This window comes from Vulpes vulpes, unplaced genomic scaffold (genome assembly GCF_048418805.1).
Source record: "Vulpes vulpes isolate BD-2025 unplaced genomic scaffold, VulVul3 u000000652, whole genome shotgun sequence".
NCBI classification, from domain to species: Eukaryota; Metazoa; Chordata; class Mammalia; order Carnivora; family Canidae; genus Vulpes; species Vulpes vulpes.
In genome coordinates this window covers 1549580-1559705 of record NW_027325771.1, presented here as the reverse complement: position 1 = coordinate 1559705, position 10126 = coordinate 1549580, and the positions used below count along the sequence as shown (strand labels likewise).

The 10126-nt window shown below is 58.9% G+C and overlaps 1 long non-coding RNA gene across 1 annotated transcript; it reads left to right on the top strand.

Moving 5' to 3' along the window:
- Window positions 1–1032: 1032 nt before the first annotated feature.
- LOC140597287 (uncharacterized) lies at window positions 1033–4486 on the top strand. Its single transcript, XR_011999149.1, has 3 exons — window positions 1033–1099; window positions 1878–2370; window positions 2910–4486. It is a non-coding gene; the product is annotated as an uncharacterized lncRNA (long non-coding RNA).
- The last annotated feature ends 5640 nt before the right edge of the window (window positions 4487–10126 follow it).

Here is a 10126-nt window from a genome sequence, read left to right as displayed (position 1 = left end):
TTTCTTTTTTTCTGGGTCTGGGCTTCCACTTCAGGACCTCCACCAAACAAAGTGAAGGTCTCAATTCCATCTCAGAAGTGTAGGGGTCAGGGGCGCTTGGGCACGGCACCCCCAACTCTGGCAGAGGGCTAGAGCATGAGGGGCGGGGGAGGTGGCCTATTAGGAAGACCTGCAGGCTGGCCAGGGCCCTGCCCTCGCGGGGGTTTGGAGCTGCTCCTGTCGAGGATGCTGCGGGAAAGGCTCGGCCCCAGGCTGCGGCTGCACGGAGCACAGAGCACAGTCGCCGCTCCCGACGGATGCAGCTCCCCCGACGCCCCCAAGGCTTCCTGAGCTTGGAACCAAACCCCCAGAGTCTCCGAGTGGCCTGCGGGGGTGCACCCTGACCCGCGGAGAGCTGCGCCCCTGCTTCGCCCCCGCGGGTCTCAGTACTTCTGGCAGAGTCCGCCACGACCCCTCTTCCCCTTGACCTTCAGCAAGGGGGCTACAGAGCTCACCTGCGGGGAGAGCCGGGGAGGCGCGGGGATGCGCGCGCCCTCGCAGGTCGCAGGTCGGGTCCCCGCGCCCCCGGGGCCACACGGCAGGGGAGGGGAGAGGGGTGCTCAGAGGGTCCGGGTCGGGGGAGGAGGCTCGGAGGGTCCGGGGCCCCGTGCGCGCTCCCCGACCGTCCCTGCAGCGTTCGCGCCACTGCAGCTCCGACCCCGGGGGCTCGCGAGCAGCTTCCGCCCAGTGGGTACGAACGCGGGCTGTCCTAAATTCTTTTTTTCCCCCCTCCTCCCTTATAGTCTGTTAAATTGACTAATAAACTCAACACAGCGTTCTCTGTGCGGCTTCAAAAAACTCGGTAATTTCGTTAGAAAACGTTGAAATTCTACCCCGAAGTATTCGGTCCAAATGTTTAGTTAAAGTAACCCCGTGGGTTAATAAACTAAACAAAGGCAACCCATGCAAAACTGGAGCAATGAAAACCAGGCTAAATAAACGAAGGGAAGTTTATAAGAACCCTTTCGGAGGAAGAAAAAAAAGAGAGAGAGAGAGAGAGAGAAAAGGCACCGGGCACGGAGGTTTAATGCGAAGCATGTGAGCGGGGCTCAGCTTACAGGTACGCGGCCGCCGCCGAAGGGCGCCGACGGGCGGCCTCCAGGGTTCGGGGAGCTTCGCGCCGCAGGAGAGTCTACGCGGGCGAGCCGCAGGGCCGGCCCCGGAGCGGTGCGCGCTCCTGCACCTCTCCCCGCTCCCGCGCTCCTGCACCCCCACCTCCCCAGACCCTCGGCGTGCGCTCCTGCCTCCCGGGCCGGGTGCAGTGCGCACTCCTGACCCCCGAGATCCGCGGTGCGCGCTCCTGCTCCCTCAGACCCGGACCCGCGGTGCGCGCTCCTGCACCCCCCCTCCGCGGACCCGTGGCGCGCGCTCCTGCCTCCCGGGCCCTGGTGCAGTGCGCGCTCCTGACGCCCCCCAACCCGTGGCGCGCGCTCCTGCCTCCCGGGCCCTGGTGCAGGGCACGCTCCTGATCCCGGGATCCGAGGTGCGCGCTCCTGCTCCCCCATAACCAGACCCGCGGTGCGCGCTCCTGCACACACACACACACCCCCACCCGGGGGGCGCGCTCGTGCCTCCGGGGCCCTGGCGCAGTGCGCGCTCCTGACCCTACCCGGGACCCGCGGCGCGCGCTCCTCAGATCAGCCCCAGGCAAGAGCCCTGCGCGATTGGAGGTGCGGGGACCCCGGTTCCGTCCCTCCTCCCCGGAGGCCGAGCCACAGAGACGCTGCCGCGCCGCGTCCCCGGAGCAGCCCAGCAGGAAGCCGGGGGTGGGGGGGCAGGCTGCGGGGTAGACGTTCCTAACAATTTTTGTCTTTTGCCCTCACGTTCCCCCAAAGCAGCCGAGGACGCAGAAGGGAGCGGGGTCCGGGCAAGGCAAAGCCGGGAAACCAGGAGCCATCATTGTTCCCGGTTTGGGAGAAACGCGGTAAAAGCGCTGGGGCCCTCGTGCGCCTCGCCCGCGGCGCAGGTTCGCCAGGCAGAGGAAAAAGGCGGGCGGCGGAGGTTTGGTCTTCAGGCCGCGGGACCTGCCCTCTCCGGGTTCCTGGCCCCCCCCCCGCCCCCGCCCCCGCCCCCGCCCCGCTCCGGGATCCAGGAGAGGCGGCCCCGTCCTCGGAGCCCCGACCGGGGAGCTCGGCCGGGACATCAGAGGCAACACAGGTTCGATGCTAAATGAACCTCCGGGCGGCGGGACAATGGCCCGGACCTCACACGGGGCCCCGCGCCTTCCCCCAGCGCGTCTTTATTGCACGTGGTGAACCCGGGGCGTCCCCACGGCCGCCTGCCCAATGCGCCGACCCAGGAAGGGACGCGCGGGAGACGGCCTGAAAGGAGGTGTGGGTTTTAATTTTTAAAGAGCATAATTGGGGCTGAGGAGGGTTATTTTTTTTTTTTTCCTTGACCAAGGTGGGGGGGGGGGAGAGGAAGGAGGGGGAAAAAAGGCGAAATACAACACATTTATCTATCAGCCGCTGGACAAGACAAAGAGGTTTTAACAACAGTTTGAAAAGAGCGGCCTGTGAATGGTTACTATTCAATTTGTATTTTATTCCCCGCTGGTCATGGAATTGAGATCAGAAGAAAAAGTGAAAACACATGGCTGAGGTCAGGGGATCAGAGAACCACCACATACAGCAAAGGGAAGGGAAAGCAATGGGAACTCGTGTGAAGAAATGGATTATATAAACAGAGCTTACCATCGCCTGCGCCCCATTATCCTATAATTTACCCTGCATGGGAGCATAGAAATATATTAAACTAGTGATAGGTTTTACCATTTCTTTACAACCCAGCCTCGTGCCAATCAAGCCTACTATATACTTTGAGACATGTTTAGAATTCTTGAACTAATGTGTTTATTTTAAATATCACAGGGAAATTATTACATCACCAGAAAATAATGCCAGAGCGGGGGTCTTGCCGCCCTTTTGAAGTCCTGCTGCAACGAAACATGATTTTAATTACATAATCACTTTGAAACTATAATTATACAATAAACGATGAGGATTAAGCGGGAAGTATAGAGTACATTAAAAATTGCTTAGGTCTTGAGAAAACAAACTGAACATGCAGGGGGAGAAGAAAGAGATGAAATCCGAGGTCCTGGGGAGGGGGTTGATAAATCCTGCAATCGCCTTCCCCTGAGCTTCGGTGGTGACTGGGGCCTGGTGTTGGCTGTGCCGGTCCCAGGGAGGGAGGGAGGGAAGGAGTGGGGGGCGGGCGGGTGGCCCGGCTGTGTCGCAGAGTAAAAACCCAGCCCGTAAATCTGAGCCAGAATCAAAGCGAAGCCGGAAAGAAGGCTCTGGTGCTTTTGCTAACCTGCCTACAACAAAACGCACCGACAGAGTCGTCGCTGTGGCATTTAAGAAATTCATTTACCCTGAAAACCGGCACGTTTGGGAATGGCAGGGTGAGGCTGAGGGTTGCCAAGGGTGGTTTGCCCTTCTGCTCCAGGGGGAAGAGCGTCCAATACGGCCGGGTCCTCGCCCGCAACCGGTTTATGAGCAGCAGCGCGTTGGTGGCCGCGCGAACCCCTGGAGCTGCGCGGCTTCCCGGACTGGAGCTCCGGCCCCCACCAGCTTTCTGGCCCTGGGGGATGACGCTTAATTTTGCCTTTGAGGTCGTCTTTCCGGTGAGGCCCAAGGCAGGCCGCTGGGTCTTCATTTAAAAGGTAGAAACGTGGCTCTGCCTAGAGCTCTCCAAAGTGCGGCTCTCTGTCCTCAGCTTCCCTGGGTCCCCAGAACTCCCACACAGCCCAGGGTGCACGGCCCCGGCCCTGGACTCTGACCCTTCTCGGGCTCAGATCCTGGTGGGGTGCAATTAACTGAAGGCCCAGAGAGGAGGGTGCTGGGCCCGGGCAAGAAGTCCCCAGTGAATTCAGAAGCATGTGAGGGACCAAAAGCTCCCAGAGAAGCTGGTGATTATGTTTTCAGTGGCACCTACTTCACGGACGGTCCAGCCAGCAGCTGTTGGCGCCCGCCTTCTCTCTTTCCCAGCAGGTGCCCTGCGGGGAAGGAACAGAGCCGTGATTGGAATGCGGGCGGCACCTGGGCCAGTCGGCCTTCCCACAAAGGGTTAAACACTCGCCACCCAGGCTGAGAGGCACCCCGGCTCGAGGGCATGCCCGCTTTCCGGTTGGGCAGAAAATTAGGATCACAGCGTCAGAGATGTTTAAACTCACTCCCAATCCTGAAGATGGTTCCCCAGGAACCTAAAGATGTGGGGTCCTGGGCAACAAAAAGTGAGAAGGAGAAAGCGACAAAAAGAACCATGCAGGGTCCCAGCCTGGGTCTCCTGGTGGCTCCCACCCCGTGGGGGCTGCCCCGACAGCGGCGTGAGGAGAACAGCGGTCTCCAGCTCCAAACCATTAATATTAAGACACATCAGCATCGCATTAGTCTGTAGCAGACCATCAGCGAGTGAGAACAAACACAAAAGAGAAATAAAATAGTTCCCCCGAAGAGTCCTACTGTGGAGGTGTTTATTTCTTGCTTTACTAAGCCAGAGCTGTAACTGCCCCGCTGCCCTCTTGCCAGCCAAAGGCGGCGCTGGCCTGGCAACCTTGACGAGCCCTTTACAAAACACCCAAGGAAATTACGACCCGGCCTGATTTCAGTGGCCATTTTATCTGGAGCCCGTGGGGCCAATGTGCGGGGTCCCTAACCCCAGATGAACGCGTGAGCAGGGCACGATATTTAAATTTTAAGAAGTAGAAGAAAAATCCGATTCCCTGGGAGTAACAGCAGCACTTACACGTGTTATTTGCCTGCCACTTAACACCTGCGACCTACCCCGTTCTCCCCTTTATAGAGCATGCAGTGGACTGGACGGAATAGAGCGACCTTGACCATGGTCCCAACTTTATTAATAAGGTCAGATACTCACCGGGGCTTATTATGTGCCCAGCACTGTGGTGTTTTGCACTGGTTCCTCTTACAGCCCCCTGGGGTGGGAGCGCCATCCCCGTGTTACACCTGAGGAGGGGGGGCACACGGGAGCACGCCCCGGTGGCCGTGCGGAGACTGCAGCCCTGGCCCACCTGCGGCACCTACGGAGGTGCCGGGCTCGGGAAACTGAGGCAGTCAGAGGTTCCCACCGGGAGCCGAGGCTGGAACCCCGTGGCAGCGAGCAGGGACCGCGCACCACCACCACCCCCCAGCCACGGTCGGTGCCCCCCGCGGGCGGTGAATGGCGCTGGGACCCCCCGCCCCGCCCCGGGGCGAGAACCCAGAGCAGCTGAGCCGGTCGGGCGCCGCCCCCCCTCCGCGCTGGTTTCCGCAGAGACGCGGCCCAGGAACCTGGAGGAGGGGCCGCGCCCTGCATCCCGCGCCGCCCGGGCCCCAGCTCCACTGGACACCAGCCCAGGGGCCGCGGACAGCAGGCGGGGCGCCCGGGGGGCTCGCTGGGGGGGGCTGCCCCTGCTCGCGCCGGCCCCGCCTGCCAGCCCGCCACCCCCAGCGACCCCTCCCGGACCCCGCCCGCGACACCCCCACCCGCCCGTGACACCCAGCGACCCCCTCCCGGACCCTCCCGCGACCCCCAGCGACCCCTCCCGGACCCTCCAGCGCTCCCGCCCCAGGGCGCAGCCAGACCCGCACTTGGTGGCTTCGGCTTCCCACCCGCGGGTTCCATCTCGAGCGGGGGCGCGGCCCAGGGGCTGGAGGCCCGGGAGGGGGCGGTGAGAAGGCATTTGCGACCCCGGGAAGCCCGGGGGGAGGGTCGCGCCCGCCTGCCCGGCCTCCCCTCCAGCGCGGTCCGCGAGGCGCAGTGGCCAGAGCTGCCGGCCGCTCCACCCACGCCTCCCTGGCCTCGGGCTCTGCGGCCCGGCGTTGGGTCATTTCCTCTTCACAGCTAATAATTTTCAAGACAGAAGTTATGCCGCTTGGAGAAGACCTGTCCTTAGCCGCTGAGCGGATGCCCGGGTCCTCCGGGGACGCTCTACAGGGGGTCCCCTGGGGACGCTCTACAGGGTCCCCTGGTTATAGGAGGAAGGCACTGAGGGGTCCAACAGGGAGGTGCCCTGGAACGGGTCTGTGCACAGTCACCTGAGGTCACAGTGCCTTTCCCTTCCCCAGTGACCTCTCAGGGCCACAGGTCACCAGCCCAGCCTTTCCGGAAAGCTCAGGATGGGGTTTCAGGGCAGAACTGGGGATGGGGGAGGGAGGAAGATCCTTCCTGGAAAATGCAGAAGGAAGTAGGTCCTCTCTCAAGACTGCTCTGAGGGTTGAGTGGGGAATGGAGATTTGAATTCCTGCCATTCTGGAACTCCTATGAAAAGCTAACCATCACCTGCTGGGTGCTGTTCTGAGCCCTTTACAGCCAGCCTCGTTTCCCATCTTGGCTGCACAGTTGGTACTGCTTGGCGGGATTCTAAAATACCTGGAGCAATTCATTCACAATTACCAGGAGTAGGGCCTGGCCACCAATGTCTGTGTGGGTTCTAAGCTCCCCAGGGAGTTCCACGGCGCAGTCACATCCGAGAGCTGCCGCTTTAGGGAAAGTGCCTCATCTGATTCTCACAACAGCCCTGCAAGGTACACACGCGATGCTGCCCACTTCGTAGGTAGGAAAGCTGAGGTTTAAAAAGAATCTGTATCTGCTCCAAGGTCAGCGCAGAGTCAAGCACAAGTTACTCTGCCGCCGGACAGCAGGGATCCAGCCTCTTTGGGGTGAGTCCCTCCTGACTTTAACCCCTCTTCCGCACCCCCAAACTTTACCCCACTAGGGAGATACCCTAGATCATAGCTCCTAGAGGAAGGCAGGCCATGGACATTTCCAAAGCCTCAGGCAGACCGCCTATATTCAGGACTTCGAGCTGAGAGGGAAGTAGGGTGGGGAGAAGGGGCCAAGAATAGCTTTGGTGTTCTTCAGGAAATGGAGGTCCCCAAAGGACCCTGGGCCACCGAGCGCTCTGTGTGAAAAGATGATATGTGAAGGGTCAACCCCAGGCACCTGAGTGCCACAGGGGTTCCTAGGGAAGCCTGGAGGGAAACGGGCACTGAAATATAAAACCTGACACCTGGCTGGCAGTGTTACCTTGGGCAAATCCCTTAACCGCTGGACCTCCATTTCCTCTCCTGCAAAATGCAGTGGTTGGACACAATTAGCTCTAAAGCTGCTTCCAGGGGCACCTGGGGGCTCAGTGGTTGAGCGTCTGCCTTTGGCTCAGGCCGTGACCCCGGGGTCCTGGGATGGAGTCTGGAGCCTGCTTCTCCCTGTGTCTGTGTCTCTGCTGTCTCCCTCTGTGTCTCATGAATAAATTGTAAAAATCTTGAAAAAAAAAAGATAATAAAGTTGCTTCCTGCACATACACTTTCATTCTGGGTTGGATTAGAAGCCAAATGACAGTATTTTAGCATCCTCACTCTCTCTCATTTGCTTTCACACCTTCTCCAACAGTAAAAGTTGCTACCCCCATTATGATTAGGGAAACCAAAAGAGACTTAGGGTGTTTCTGACTCCTCTAGTGGTTACTGGTACTAGTTCTGGAAACATGTCTCCTGGGAGCCCCTCCGCTCTTGTCTTCTTGGTCATTCTGCAGTCAGAGAACCTCAGGGCGTTGGCAGGAAGGCACACTGAGCTTGAGGCCTCAAAAACACCAAAACCTGCCCCAGAATTCGAGCAGGGCCACAGAGGTTTTGTGCGGAGAAAGGGGTAGAGGAGTAGAGAACTAGTCTTCCGAATCAGTCCTTTCTCTCAGCCTCAGTTTTATTTTTTACCTAGAGCCCAAGGATCACTTCTAATTCTCGGTGGGTGTCAATGCCTATAAAGATCTTTGAGAAGTCTGAAGGCCAGAGATGTAATCTATGTTCCTGGAGGAAGGCCCAGGATGGAGACACCAAAGGATTCTTGTCCCTAGCACTCCAGCTATCTTCACACGTGTGCCTTGCACCTCAGTGTCCTAGTTCCTGGCAGCTTGTCAGACTCACCTGGGGAGGTTTTAGAACAAGCACGTCCAGATCTCAGTCAGATCAACTAAATCAATAGCTAAAGTGGTTAAGTTCATACACGGATATATTTTTAAAAAGCAACCATGATTCTAATGTGCAGCCAGGGCAATTGCTATGGATGTTTATGGAGCGTCCATGGGGAGGCCAACAGTCAGCCTGGAGCTCTAAGGAATCAAGTCTGGGGGCACCTGGGTGGCTCAGCGGTTGAGCACCTGCCTTTGACCCAGGGCGTGACCCTGGGGTACCAGGATCGAGTCCCACGTCGGGCTCCTTCTTCTCCCTCTGCCTGTGTCTCTGCCTCTCTCTCTGTGTCTCTCATGGATAAATAAATACAATCTTAAAAAAAAAAAAAAAAAAGGAAACAAACCTAGCTGGAGATCTGGAGCTAAGGCTGAAGCCACAGGTGTGCAGGATTGCTCAGGAAAAGGGTGCAGAGTCTGAAAGAGCTGAGGACAACACCTCAGGAAGTCAGAGTAGTAACGAGAGATGTGGGAGAGGATAGTATCAGAGAGAGTGAACTGGAGGAAGGTGTGAAGCAGGAGAAAAACCTGGAGGCCTGAAGAGAGAAGAGAAGGTCATGGTGGACAGAGAGGTCAACGGCACACTGAGCTCATCTAAGATCAGGACCTGAAAGTCTTCGTTGGACTTGACCTCTGAGAAGGCCCCGGTGGCCTGAGCAAGAAGAGAAGTGTGGTGAGGGCGGGGGAAGCTGGCCTGCAGAGCACCTAGAAGATTCTGGGGCTGAGCCGAGAGAGACCAGGCAACTTCTCCCCATGCCAAGGCGGTGGAAGGGGAGCCTCACTCTCCACTGAGAACAGCAGAGAGAACCGAGCTGTTAGTCTTGATGCCCAGGTCGAAATGTCTCACGGGTGTGAAGCCGGACAGCAGCACCCAAGCACCGTGTGCCGGGCAGGCTGCACCCACGCTCCGAGCCGAGGGCACAACTTCAGATGGGCTTGGTTCTCCTCAGATGGGGCTTGGTTCTCCACTTCAGATGGGCTTGGTTCTCCTCAGAAACAGCGTCTAAGTAGAGTCGGCCGCCGCCAGGTGGCAAATGCAGCAATTCCAGCCGTGACTCGAGGCCACAGGAATCAGTGTGGAAGCTGCAACCGGCTGTGGAGGCCCGACTCTGCCGCCTGACACTACCCAGCACGGTCCGCCACCGTAAGGCAACTGGGAGAGCCTCCTGGGAGAGAAACCCCACAAAGACACAAGCAGAACGGCAGCAGCAGAAGCGCAGTGTGAGGGGCCGACGCCATCCAGGGCCACCAGGACGCTGCCACCTCACCTTCCTCGCGGCAGAGCCCGGCCCGGCCGGCGGGGAAGGGGGAGTAGGGGGCAGCCTGCATTCTCGTCTCCTCCTTGCCGCCCCTTGGAGTCTTCTGGAGTCTTCGGGTCTCCTCTTGTCCAGGCCCTGACCTCCTTCCTCTCCCAGTCTGACCCCGTTGAGACCCAGGGGGCTGCCGAGCTCGCACGGACCTGGGCCTGTGGCAGTGGGGCCGTGGGAGGAATCTGGGCCCACTCCACCACTTGGTGTTTTCCTCAGTTGCCACTTGGCTTACACTTAAGAGACAAGGCCAGATGGGAAGAGCAGCTCCCCTTGGGGCAGCGTCCGGGGGTGGTGGTGGTGGAAGGGGACAGAAGGGGGTGTTCTGTGTCTTGGCTAGGATGCAGGCCACCCGCCAGGGTTACAAGAGTTCACGGAGCTTCATGATCTGTGCACTTTCCTGTGTGTACATTGTACGTCAATAAAAACTTGTTGTTGTTGTTGTTAGAGGTGTGTTTTAAGGCAACAAGGAGCATGCCCAGTGGCCACGGTTGCCAGGCCCCGAAATACCGCCCTGCTATTTCTCTCTCTCTCCAGGCAGCGGCCTGCAATCTTCCTCTTGCCCTGCAGCCAGCACCATGCAATTTGCACCTCACTAATTCCCTGGCTGAAGCTCAATGCTGTCTGGTCACTGCTCTCCCCTCCCCCACAGCAGTGACCCGATGTCTGTCCTGCCCCTGCAGTTTGCTGTTTGGGGCTGAAGGACAGCGTCCGATTGGCCGCCTGGGATGGGGATGATCCTTTGTAGAAATTCTGCGTTAAGGAATCACACAGACGGGTAGATGCTCTGGTGACATAATGTAACCGGGAACCA